Here is a 10,174-nt window from a genome sequence, read left to right as displayed (position 1 = left end):
TTAGTTAAAATAATTAAAAAGTAAATATATAAATATATACTAATTAATTATACAAAATATTTTAATATTTAAGAAAAAATAAAATATTTTATATCAAAAAATAATAGATTATTTTAGAAGCCTAAAAATATTTTTATTATATTTTTTTGATTTTTGAAACTATTTTAAATTAATTTTGTAAAGAAAATAAAATAAAATAGAAAATATATAAACAATGATCAGGTGTGGTGGATAATAGAGTCTATAGCATGGACTGGCAAGGCTAGAGCGTTGGATCTTGAGTTAATGAAATCTAATGCTGAGATCATAGAGCTCATGATATGATAGTGGAAAGCAACGCATGTGGTTGGTCTGAGTTTTAAAACACACGCGCGCGCAAACCAACCAACCAGGGCAAGCCACGTCTTCATCTTCAACCTCCAGACTCCTCTTTTAACAGCGTTTGTTTTCAAAAGCGCTGTAATATGTGAGCATCAATCCTGCAAAATAACGAATAGGGGTAAACGTGTACAGAAATTTTTCGCGACCTGTTCATTTGATTCGTACTGATTCACTGAATTCAACCATGCCCTTAATTTTGTCTAATTTTGCCTCTAACGAAAAACCCTAAAATAGAGTTCAAGAACCCTAAAATGGTATTTTTGTGGATACGTGTTCAAACTTCAATTAAACTTCCAGAAATGATCAGAACACCAAACTAAACTTAAATATGAGTCTACATCTTGTTAAACATGCAAGTATAATGAGATTTTTGTAAGTTTTAGTTCGAGCAAACCGTGAGGTGTAGTGCTTGATTCTTTGAGTTTCAAAGCTTGAAACTGATTGGAATGTATTCAATGATGCTTGAGGATTGTATTTGAGTGTTTAATTTGAATTACAAATGGCTTAAACTGAAAATTCGAATTTCAAATTTCTTGGAAAATTTCAATTGAATTTAAGAGTGATACAAGCAAGACTTGGGTTCTGAATTCGTGTGTCCTTGTTTACTGAAGTGTTCTAGCCATTATATATGCAATGAAGTGCTTCAAAACTAAGCTAAAAGCATTAAGTGCTTTTATTGAATTTTGGAAATTTTTTAATATATGTAGCTTTGAATTCAAGCAACCATGGCTTGATTTTTCCACACCTCTTGCTCTTAGGCCTGCTGTACTTCTCTTGCTGCAGAGCTTTGAATGTTCTTTGATGACTCATGCTTAGAAACTAAGCTACATATTATCCCTCCATTTTCCTTTTTTTAATTTAATCTTAAATGGGATAAAATTAAATCAAAAAAGAAACAAAAATGCTATGGGCCTTGGCTTGGTCGTGGGAGGCCCTTCACATTATGGGAAACATGTTTGGATCATGGAAATTGGGTCTCATTTGGAAGAAAAACATTTTTGATCAATGTTGATTTCATGCATTTTCCCAAAATTTAGCCAACTTCAACAAGGCATAAATCCATCAATTTTTATCATATGAAGGAGTTCTTGTACTTTTTGGAAACTTCAAAGAGTCCTCTAACCAATGTCTTTGGTCTCATATCAAAATGATTTTCCATGATCCTTGTGTGTCCTTTTGAAAAAAGTGACTTTTTGTTGACTTTGAAAATGACCTGTAATGTCTTGATTCATAATTTTCAAATGGTGGATCTAATGATCATGGGACGAATTGCATTTGAAAGATAATTGAATTTCCTTCAAAATGAGCTTTGGTTTGAATTTTTTGGATGAAGGATGAGAGAGTTATGACCAGTCAAAGTTCAGTTGACTTTTTAGGAGAAAACCCTAATTTTGAAACTTAGGGTTTTGTTGATTTTTTATCTTTCCTTGATGAATTTTGATCAAACACTAGTCAAATGATGAATATTTTGACAAAATATGGATGTTGACAAAAAATTTCATTTTTGACTCTCTGTTGACTTTTTGGTCAACCGGGTCGTCTGTTGACTGTTTGAGCTGCTGACTGCGCGTCTGAGTGAATTGAAGTTTGAAAATTTGTATGGTGGTACTTTGAGATATATGGAGGTCCATGAAATCCATTTGAGGTCTCAAAAACTTGTTCTCCTGAAAAAACAAGAAACCCTAGTTAGGGACTGTTTGTGTAGGAGACAGTTAAGCGTACCTGATTTTTGTGCAGTGTTGAGTCTCTGCTAATCATGTGATATTCAGAAGACTTCTAGAACAAAAATCTTGGAATTTTGAAATGCAAAAGATTGATTTAATTGATGGTACAAAACACGGAGAATTGCACTGTCAGCGGTTTTGACTGTCAACTGGCTGTCCGGGTATTAATGAAGCAGTTAAGGTGAAAATTCAACAGTTAAAGTTAATTAATTTTTTTGTTTTTTTTTTGTTGTGTTAATGGTGAAAATTTATTTACATGAGTTGTTAGAAAAACACAGACATAATAAATAAATAATATACACTGTATGTGAGCAAAATTATCAATAATAACCCTGAAAAACATTTAATGCACAGAAAAATAAATATTTAACTGGCAGAAAACACACAAAATATTATCTGGATAATTAAACTACAGTACAACAGATAGTACGACATTTAATACTGACAGTACAAATATTACATACTATAATGAACAGTACGACGAGTAAACGGTACGTAATTAAAAAATAAAAGATACGACAAACTTTAAGAATGACAATTAATAACCCATGCTACAAATAATAACATATAAATGATTGGGAGTGTAAACATCCCCGGTCCGCATTTTTCAGGACTATGCAGACAGAAGAAGGACATGATTACCACCACGACGGTGATGACCATAAGAAAACATGTTTCCATCCGCTTCGCCATTTTGCCGGGGAAGAAGAGAGAATGAATATGAAGTAGAAATTTGAGAGATGAGTTAGAATTTGATGTGAGATTTTATGGAAAAAAATGAGAGGTATTTATAGAATGAAAAGAAGGATAGAGACGTTGGGGAATGAAGTGATTCCGTACAAAAAAGGAGAATTTGAGTGGAAGTAGGATTTGAAAGAAAGTGTATGGTAGGGTTTGAAAAAAGAGATGTATAGAGTAAAGTTAGGATTTGATTTTGAAAGAAAGAGAAAGAAAAAGATTTTGAAAATAATAGAATATAGTACAAAAATTAGTGGGAAACAAAAGTTAACAATAATTTACTTGTTACCAGTACAGTCTAAATCCCCGGACTTTGCGCCTGCAAAAAGATTTAGTTCTGTACCAATTGCGTCAGTACTATTTATCTGTAAATAAATCTCAAATAAATAGCGTGTGTGAAGTAATAAACAGTACTTGGCGTTTGTGTAAGAATAAATTCAACAGCGAGTCAAAATACCGTATAAGAAAAACTCTAAAAACCAAGTATTCATAAATCAGGATATTTATGGAATAAAAATCCAAGATTATATGAAGCTCTTAATTTTTTAGATTGAAGTTTTCTTGAAAAAAGATGCAGGCAAATTTTGGGGTATAACACATGTGAATAATTATTCAAAGACTTGTAATATCTTTACACAAGGAATTGTGATGCAACCAATTTTCAATCTCATAATATTCAGTGGTTTGATTGTAAAGTTTTGTCCTTTTGTTTATTTTGAAATTAATTTGCACAAAGAAAATAATTATGTCGTGATAAATAAATCGGTGGAAGGATAAATTAAAATTGAAATTTTGAAATTTTAGTATAAATTGAATTGGTTTATTATTAAAGTAGTCAAATTTATTAAAATTCATGATTTCTAATCATGCAATTGAGTTTTGATTCGGTTTATATGAGAATACTTGTTTGTATTCAACGAGACTAATCATTATAAGACATATAAAGATCATTAAAAGATGATTCATAACGAGATGTAGAATTTTGAGAACCTTATCGCGGAGGATAAGGAATTCGAGATTCCTATAAATAAGAACCTCGTGAGAAAAGTTCTCCGCGGATTGTCGAAATAGAAACCTAAAGTTCGTTAATGATTGTTGAAAAACAAATCGAATTTAGAATAAGCAGAAAGTCTGAAAGGCTAAGGATCTAGGACCGAACAAAATTGATTGTTGACATATTTCTTTTATCTAGTAGAAGAAAATAGTGAGAATTTTGTTCGTAATATTCCTATTACTCTTCAAGAGAAAGATGATCCTAAGAATTACAATGAAGAAGTAACTTCAATGGACTTCTCTTGGAAGGATGATATCCAAGACGAAATGGATTCAACAATGTTAAACCATATTTGAGAACTTGTCGATCTACTAAAAAGATCAAGATTTATTGGATGCAAATGGATGTTTAGAAGAAAGAATCATAGTGATGGTACATTAAACATCTACAAGGATTGATTAGTAACCAAGAGTTTTAGACAAAGTAGAAAATGTTTTATAGTTTTCAAAGAATGTGGAGTTTCAGAGCATCAGAGTTCTAAATCCTTAAATAAAATAAATTACTAATGGACACTTATATAGGCTCCCCCAATAGGTACACAAAGCAAGTTAAAAATAGTGTAAAAAAGACTAAATGATTCGAGTCATTAAGTGAAAGATATGAACCAATTCATATGATGAAATGATTCGATTTCGTGAAGATATGAATAAATTGATCATATGAATAAATGATCATATGAATAAATGATTCGATTTGCTTAATTATAGTTTACAAAGAAGGTGGAGTTTCAGAGCATCAGAGCATTATAGTTTTATAGTGATGGAAATTAGTGTATGTATGTATATTAAAACTCATATGGAGATTAAGGAGTTAATTAAGACCAACTAATTATCCTATAATTAAGCGAACTAATTATCCTATAATTAAGCGAACTAATTGTGCAAAATATCATAATTGAATAATTAAATAAATGGATCTAATGGTAATATTATCCAACACTCTCCCACAAGTTAGACTATGGATTGAAACAAGTCCTAGTTTGGCCAAAAAAGAAGAAAAAGAAGGAGTGGAGAAAGGCTTAGTAAGGACATATGCTAGTTGTGCAGAAGATGGAATAGGAAAGAGTTTGATGAGAGCAGATTTCAGTTTTTCCCAAATGAGATGGCAGTAAATTCCGATGTATTTGGACTGCTCATGTAATGTTGGATTATGCACTAAGTAGACAGCAGATTTGTTGTCGCAATAAAGAGAAGTGGGTCTTGTAAATTTAATGCGGAGGTCTTTGAAGAGATAGTGCACCCATTGAACTTCGCTTGTAATGCTAGCAATAGCACGATATTCAGCTTCTGAACTTGAACGGGAAACAACTGTCTATTTCTTAAACTTCCAAGATATGAGTGATTTGAGGACTAGGCGTATGCCAAGTGGCTGGGCTGAATCAATATATTCTCTTTTAGGACTGTGTTTTTTATGTGGAAACTACTAAGAACTAGTTATTATGGATGTTACTCTCGTTATACGTGAACACTGCTTATTTCTCATCAAAAATATGCTTTTGTTGCCTTTCAAAAACTTTTCAAAATTATTGAAAATGAAAAAGGTTTAAATATTGTATACATTCGAAGTGATCATTGAGCTGAATTTCAAAATAAAGAATTCGAAGAAAAAAAGTGTATCGAAAATGAAATTTGGCACTTTTTTTTCCAAGAACTCCATAATAAAATAGATTAGTGGAAAGAAAAAACAGATTTCTTGAAGATCTAGCGAGGATGATGCTCAATGAAACAAACTATCCTAAATATTTATAGGTAGATGCAGTAGACATTGTATGTTATGTTATGAATAAAGTTCTCATAAAACCTATTCTAAGACAAATTTCCAATGGAATATAAAGAAAGAGAGTTACTCCTTCTCTCCTAAATTATAAGTCACTTTGTCAAAAATATTTGTCTCAAATTATAAGTCACTTTATAATCTCACTACATTATTAATAATTTTTTTTTTGTCTAATATACTCTCTTCTATTTTTTTTTCTCTTTTTTTTTTCAATTCTTTTAATTTTGATTTTTTAATATAATTATTGAATGATATTTTTATAATGTCATACTTTTTTTTAATTTTTTATAAAATAATAATTATATTTCTTAATTAACATGAAATGATCAAAATGTCTTATAATTTAAAAGAGATAGAATATTATGCTATGTTACGTTATGAATATAGTTCTCATAACATAGCATAGCTGCACAGGATGTTATTGGAATTTTATTCCAATCATTATAAGATCATTTTTTAAATAGTAGACAAATTTCTCAAGAACAAAATACACAAACACGCACAAATATTTTCTAAGCTATTTAAATTTAAATATTTTTTTCAACAAAAATATTATTTGGATGGAAAAATGATTTAAGAGTTAAGACATAAATAATCGATTATGCTTTCTCAATGTCTCAAATCTAACATTCTCACATCATAATCGATTATAGATCATGTCATAATTGGCTATGCCTTTTATTATAGCTTAATAATGGATTGCAATACGATTTTTTCTTTACCCACCTTCCTATGGGAGTCACCCCCAGCGAAATTCCCAACTTACCCCTGCTTTGGAGATTCATCTCCGAAGTTATTCTTTTTTTAGATTTCGGAAATGCATCTCCGAAAACATCAAAAAATTGGTGTTTTCGGAGATGCATTTCCGAAATGCATCAAAATTCAGTTATTTTTTACAATCAGGTAAGAAAACCATTACAGGACAAAATTTGTAATCAACATGATTTGAAATTTCGAAGTGCCTTTTCTTTCTCCCCCACAACTCTCAGACGGTTACCTTCTAAGAAATGTGGTAACACTTTCCTACTTAAAAGCCTGCTCTCTCACCCATTTTTCTTCCAATCACATCCAAAATGATTTTCGATCTTTACTCTTTTCTTCTACTCACACATTTTCTCTCTCTTGTAACCGCTTTCATCACAATGTCTCGCCGCGGTCGAGGAAACCATCCCGAAAATTGTCGGAGTCAACCATCTCCTGCACATTCTCAACAATCATCCACCTCCTCCGGACATCCACCTCCTCCAGACATCCACCTCCTACTCCTACATACGTTGCAGCTCCGGTTGTTCGTCCACCTGTTGCAGCGCCGTTTGTTCCATCTGTTGCAGCGCCGGTTGCTTCCTTGAGTTCGGCTCTGATTTCCATCGAGAGCCTGACTGCCGAAGTTAAACAGAAGGCTACTCTAAAGTCGGCTCCGTCCTCTCAGAAGGAGGTTAGGTTCCCTAACCGACCTGGTTACGGTTAATTGGGAAGGAAAACTCAAGTTCGTGCTAATCATTTTCAGTTGCGAGTGGCTGATAAGGATCTACACCACTATGATGTAAGTATAGTTTGCTCATAAGTTTTTTGTTGTTTTTTATTATGTTGGTAAGTTACAATGTGGTATGGATTTCTAGAGGATCAGGACTTTCTAACCTGTTGCAGCGTCTCCTCCATCGTCTTCATCCGATTAAATAAAGTGAATCGTTCTTGTTTGTTATTTTTCTTCTGTCCAGACCTTATTTCGGAAGTGCATTTCCGAATTCCTCCAAGGGGGGTGAATTCGGAGATGAACTTTCGAATTCACCAATTTTCTGAAAATTAACCTTATTTCGGAGATGCATCTCCGAAATCAATATTTTTCATTAAAATATTCACCTTTTCGGAGATTCATTTCCGAAAACACCTTTTTTTTCCAATAAAAGTACGTTTTCGGAAATGAACTTCCGAAACAAGGGGTATTTTTGTAAATTCGTCAGAGGTGACCAAGAAGGTTAGGAGGTTGGTTAAGAAATTTTCTTGCAATACTTGCATAATCGATTATGATATGTATGGAGTTAAATAATTTTTAATTTATTTTTAAATAATTGATTATTGATTATGATCATCTAATAATTGATTATAAACTTATTACCGGTAATGGTGTCACCTCATCTTGGAATTATTTTCAAAACAATTAGTTGACTGAAAAATTTTCTAACAGTCTTATTTCCCTCTTTTTACTCTGATGAAATTTTTCTTTTTCACTTTTTGAGAAAGTATTTGGTATATTTCGGTATACACTTTGCTGATTACACAATTCAGTTGCATTTTCGAATTTGTATTTGATATATTTTGGAGATGTATATCTGAAAATGACACTGATACTTCAAAACAGAAATAGAGATTGTATGGCGTGTATGAGAGATGATCATGTAAGGTGGTGATATATTCAATTTCCCTCTTGACATTTTCGAAGATGTATCTCCAAAAATGTACGGAATGCTTAAATAAACAAGCTCAATGAAAAACGCTTAGTAAATGGGTTCATGGGTGTTTTCCGATATGCATCTCCGAATTCACTCCAAAAAATTACGGAGATGCATCTCTGGGATAATTTTTGGCAAAAATAAGGTGGTTGTGTGATTTATAAAGGATGTAGTAATTTAGGGTGCATCCGATAATGCATCTCCAAACGTACCTGAGAGTAATTTCGAGTTATCAGTGGTGTGAGCCACATCCTAATAGTGAGAAAAGAAATTCTCATAAAATATCTCCATACTAGCCAACTATGTTGAAAAGGCTTGGCATTTGTTTATAATCATTTGTGGGTTAATTATCTTCCATTGAACCTAAATCTTGTAATCATGGCTTGGCATTAGTTCAGTTTTAGGAATTTCTTTATGGACCCTTTAACCTTCTTAGGGGCCTCTAGCGAAATTCCCTTTTTAATCCCTTAATTTGGAGATGCATCTCCAAACGCATAATTTATTTTATAGGTTTTTTTCAGAGGTGGATCACCGAAATACATTTTTTTTCAAAATCAGAGGTGTTTCGGAGATGCATCTACGAATAAACCTATTTTTTAAGTTTTGGGTGTTTCGGAGATGCATCTCCAGATTAGTGTATATACATTAAACCTGTGACAGAAACCCCTCATTTTATCTCTTTTCAAACACAAACTCTGAAATACCCAAAACCCCCCATCAACAATTCTCAATTGATTTCTACTCATTCCAACAAAGTACAACTCATTTCAACTCCTAATATCAACTCATTTCAACAACTCTCAAAGTTCCACATTTGAGTAAGTTTCTCAAAATTCTTTTTTCTACTTTGCATGTTTATAATAAGTTGTTTAGAGTCATTTAAAGTTATTAGGTTGAAGTATAACTTGTAAAATATGGTTGTTTGGTGTCAAAAATGAGGCTTTTTGGTGATAAAGGTTGAAGTTCAAAAATGGCTATCGCAGGTGTTTTCGAAAGTGCATCACCAAAAACGCCTCTGAGGAGTTTCGGAGATGCATCTTCGAAATTATGCCTGAGCTGTTTTTTTTAATTTTTTCAAACATGTTCTTATTCCTTTCCTTTGAGTCCTGGTTATTTTTTCTCAGGAATATGGCTGATAACCCGAACAGAATTAGACTCCACAGGCCAACCCAAACTGCTTCCGCTCGACATGAAAGAGCTAAACAGACTACGAGGGGTCGAGAACGCGGTCGGGTACCACGGGAGGAAGTGGAGGGAACATTCACTTCTGCTCCTAGGAGTCGTCTATCCCGTGTGTCCTCGTCTAGGGATAATGAGGAGGCACCGGGGGAGGTTCATGTTCGGGCATCCGAGGAGGTTCATGTTCCAGCACCCGTGCATCTTAACTCGGTTTATCCAAGAGGGACTCTCTGACACCTCCCTCTTGATATATTACTACGATAATGTCGTCCGACATGTTTCCACTGGACATGTATATTTTTTATTACACTTTTACTTTTTTATTATAATTTTTTATTACACCTCCCTCTTGATATTATTTATCTTTACAGGAACGGACCATACCAAAGTTCGTGAACCACGCTCACAAAATATCCACTTTGCATCATCCTAAGGCGAATTGGTTCAAGGAGGCCATTTTTGCCTTCGGACTTTTCGGACTTTGTTTTTTCGATTATAGCACTATTAGCCGAGGAATGCAAGGGACATTCGTAGAGAGATGGCACAAGGGGACGTCATATTTTCACTTTCTGTTTGGAGCGATGACGATCACTAAGATAACGTCGCTTGCCTGCTACACCTTCATATCCGAGGAAGGCTCCTTAAACACTCTCGCATCACTCGTGATGTTGCCATTGAGTGGATGGTTGACTATTTGAGTGCTCAACCAGAAAAGGCAGTTGAGCAGTGTTCCTCGACTAATGGGGCTCATGTGAAGTTCTCATTCTTGAAGGACCTTTATCATGATCATCTCATTGCGGCAACTGATTCCGATAATGAGGGCGATGACTTCTTTGTTTAGTATCATCGTCAGTGTGCTTTGAGGTGTTACT

Source organism: Vicia villosa, unplaced genomic scaffold (genome assembly GCF_029867415.1).
Source record: "Vicia villosa cultivar HV-30 ecotype Madison, WI unplaced genomic scaffold, Vvil1.0 ctg.000561F_1_1, whole genome shotgun sequence".
NCBI classification, from domain to species: domain Eukaryota; kingdom Viridiplantae; phylum Streptophyta; class Magnoliopsida; order Fabales; family Fabaceae; genus Vicia; species Vicia villosa.
Note: the sequence above shows the minus strand (reverse complement) of the source record.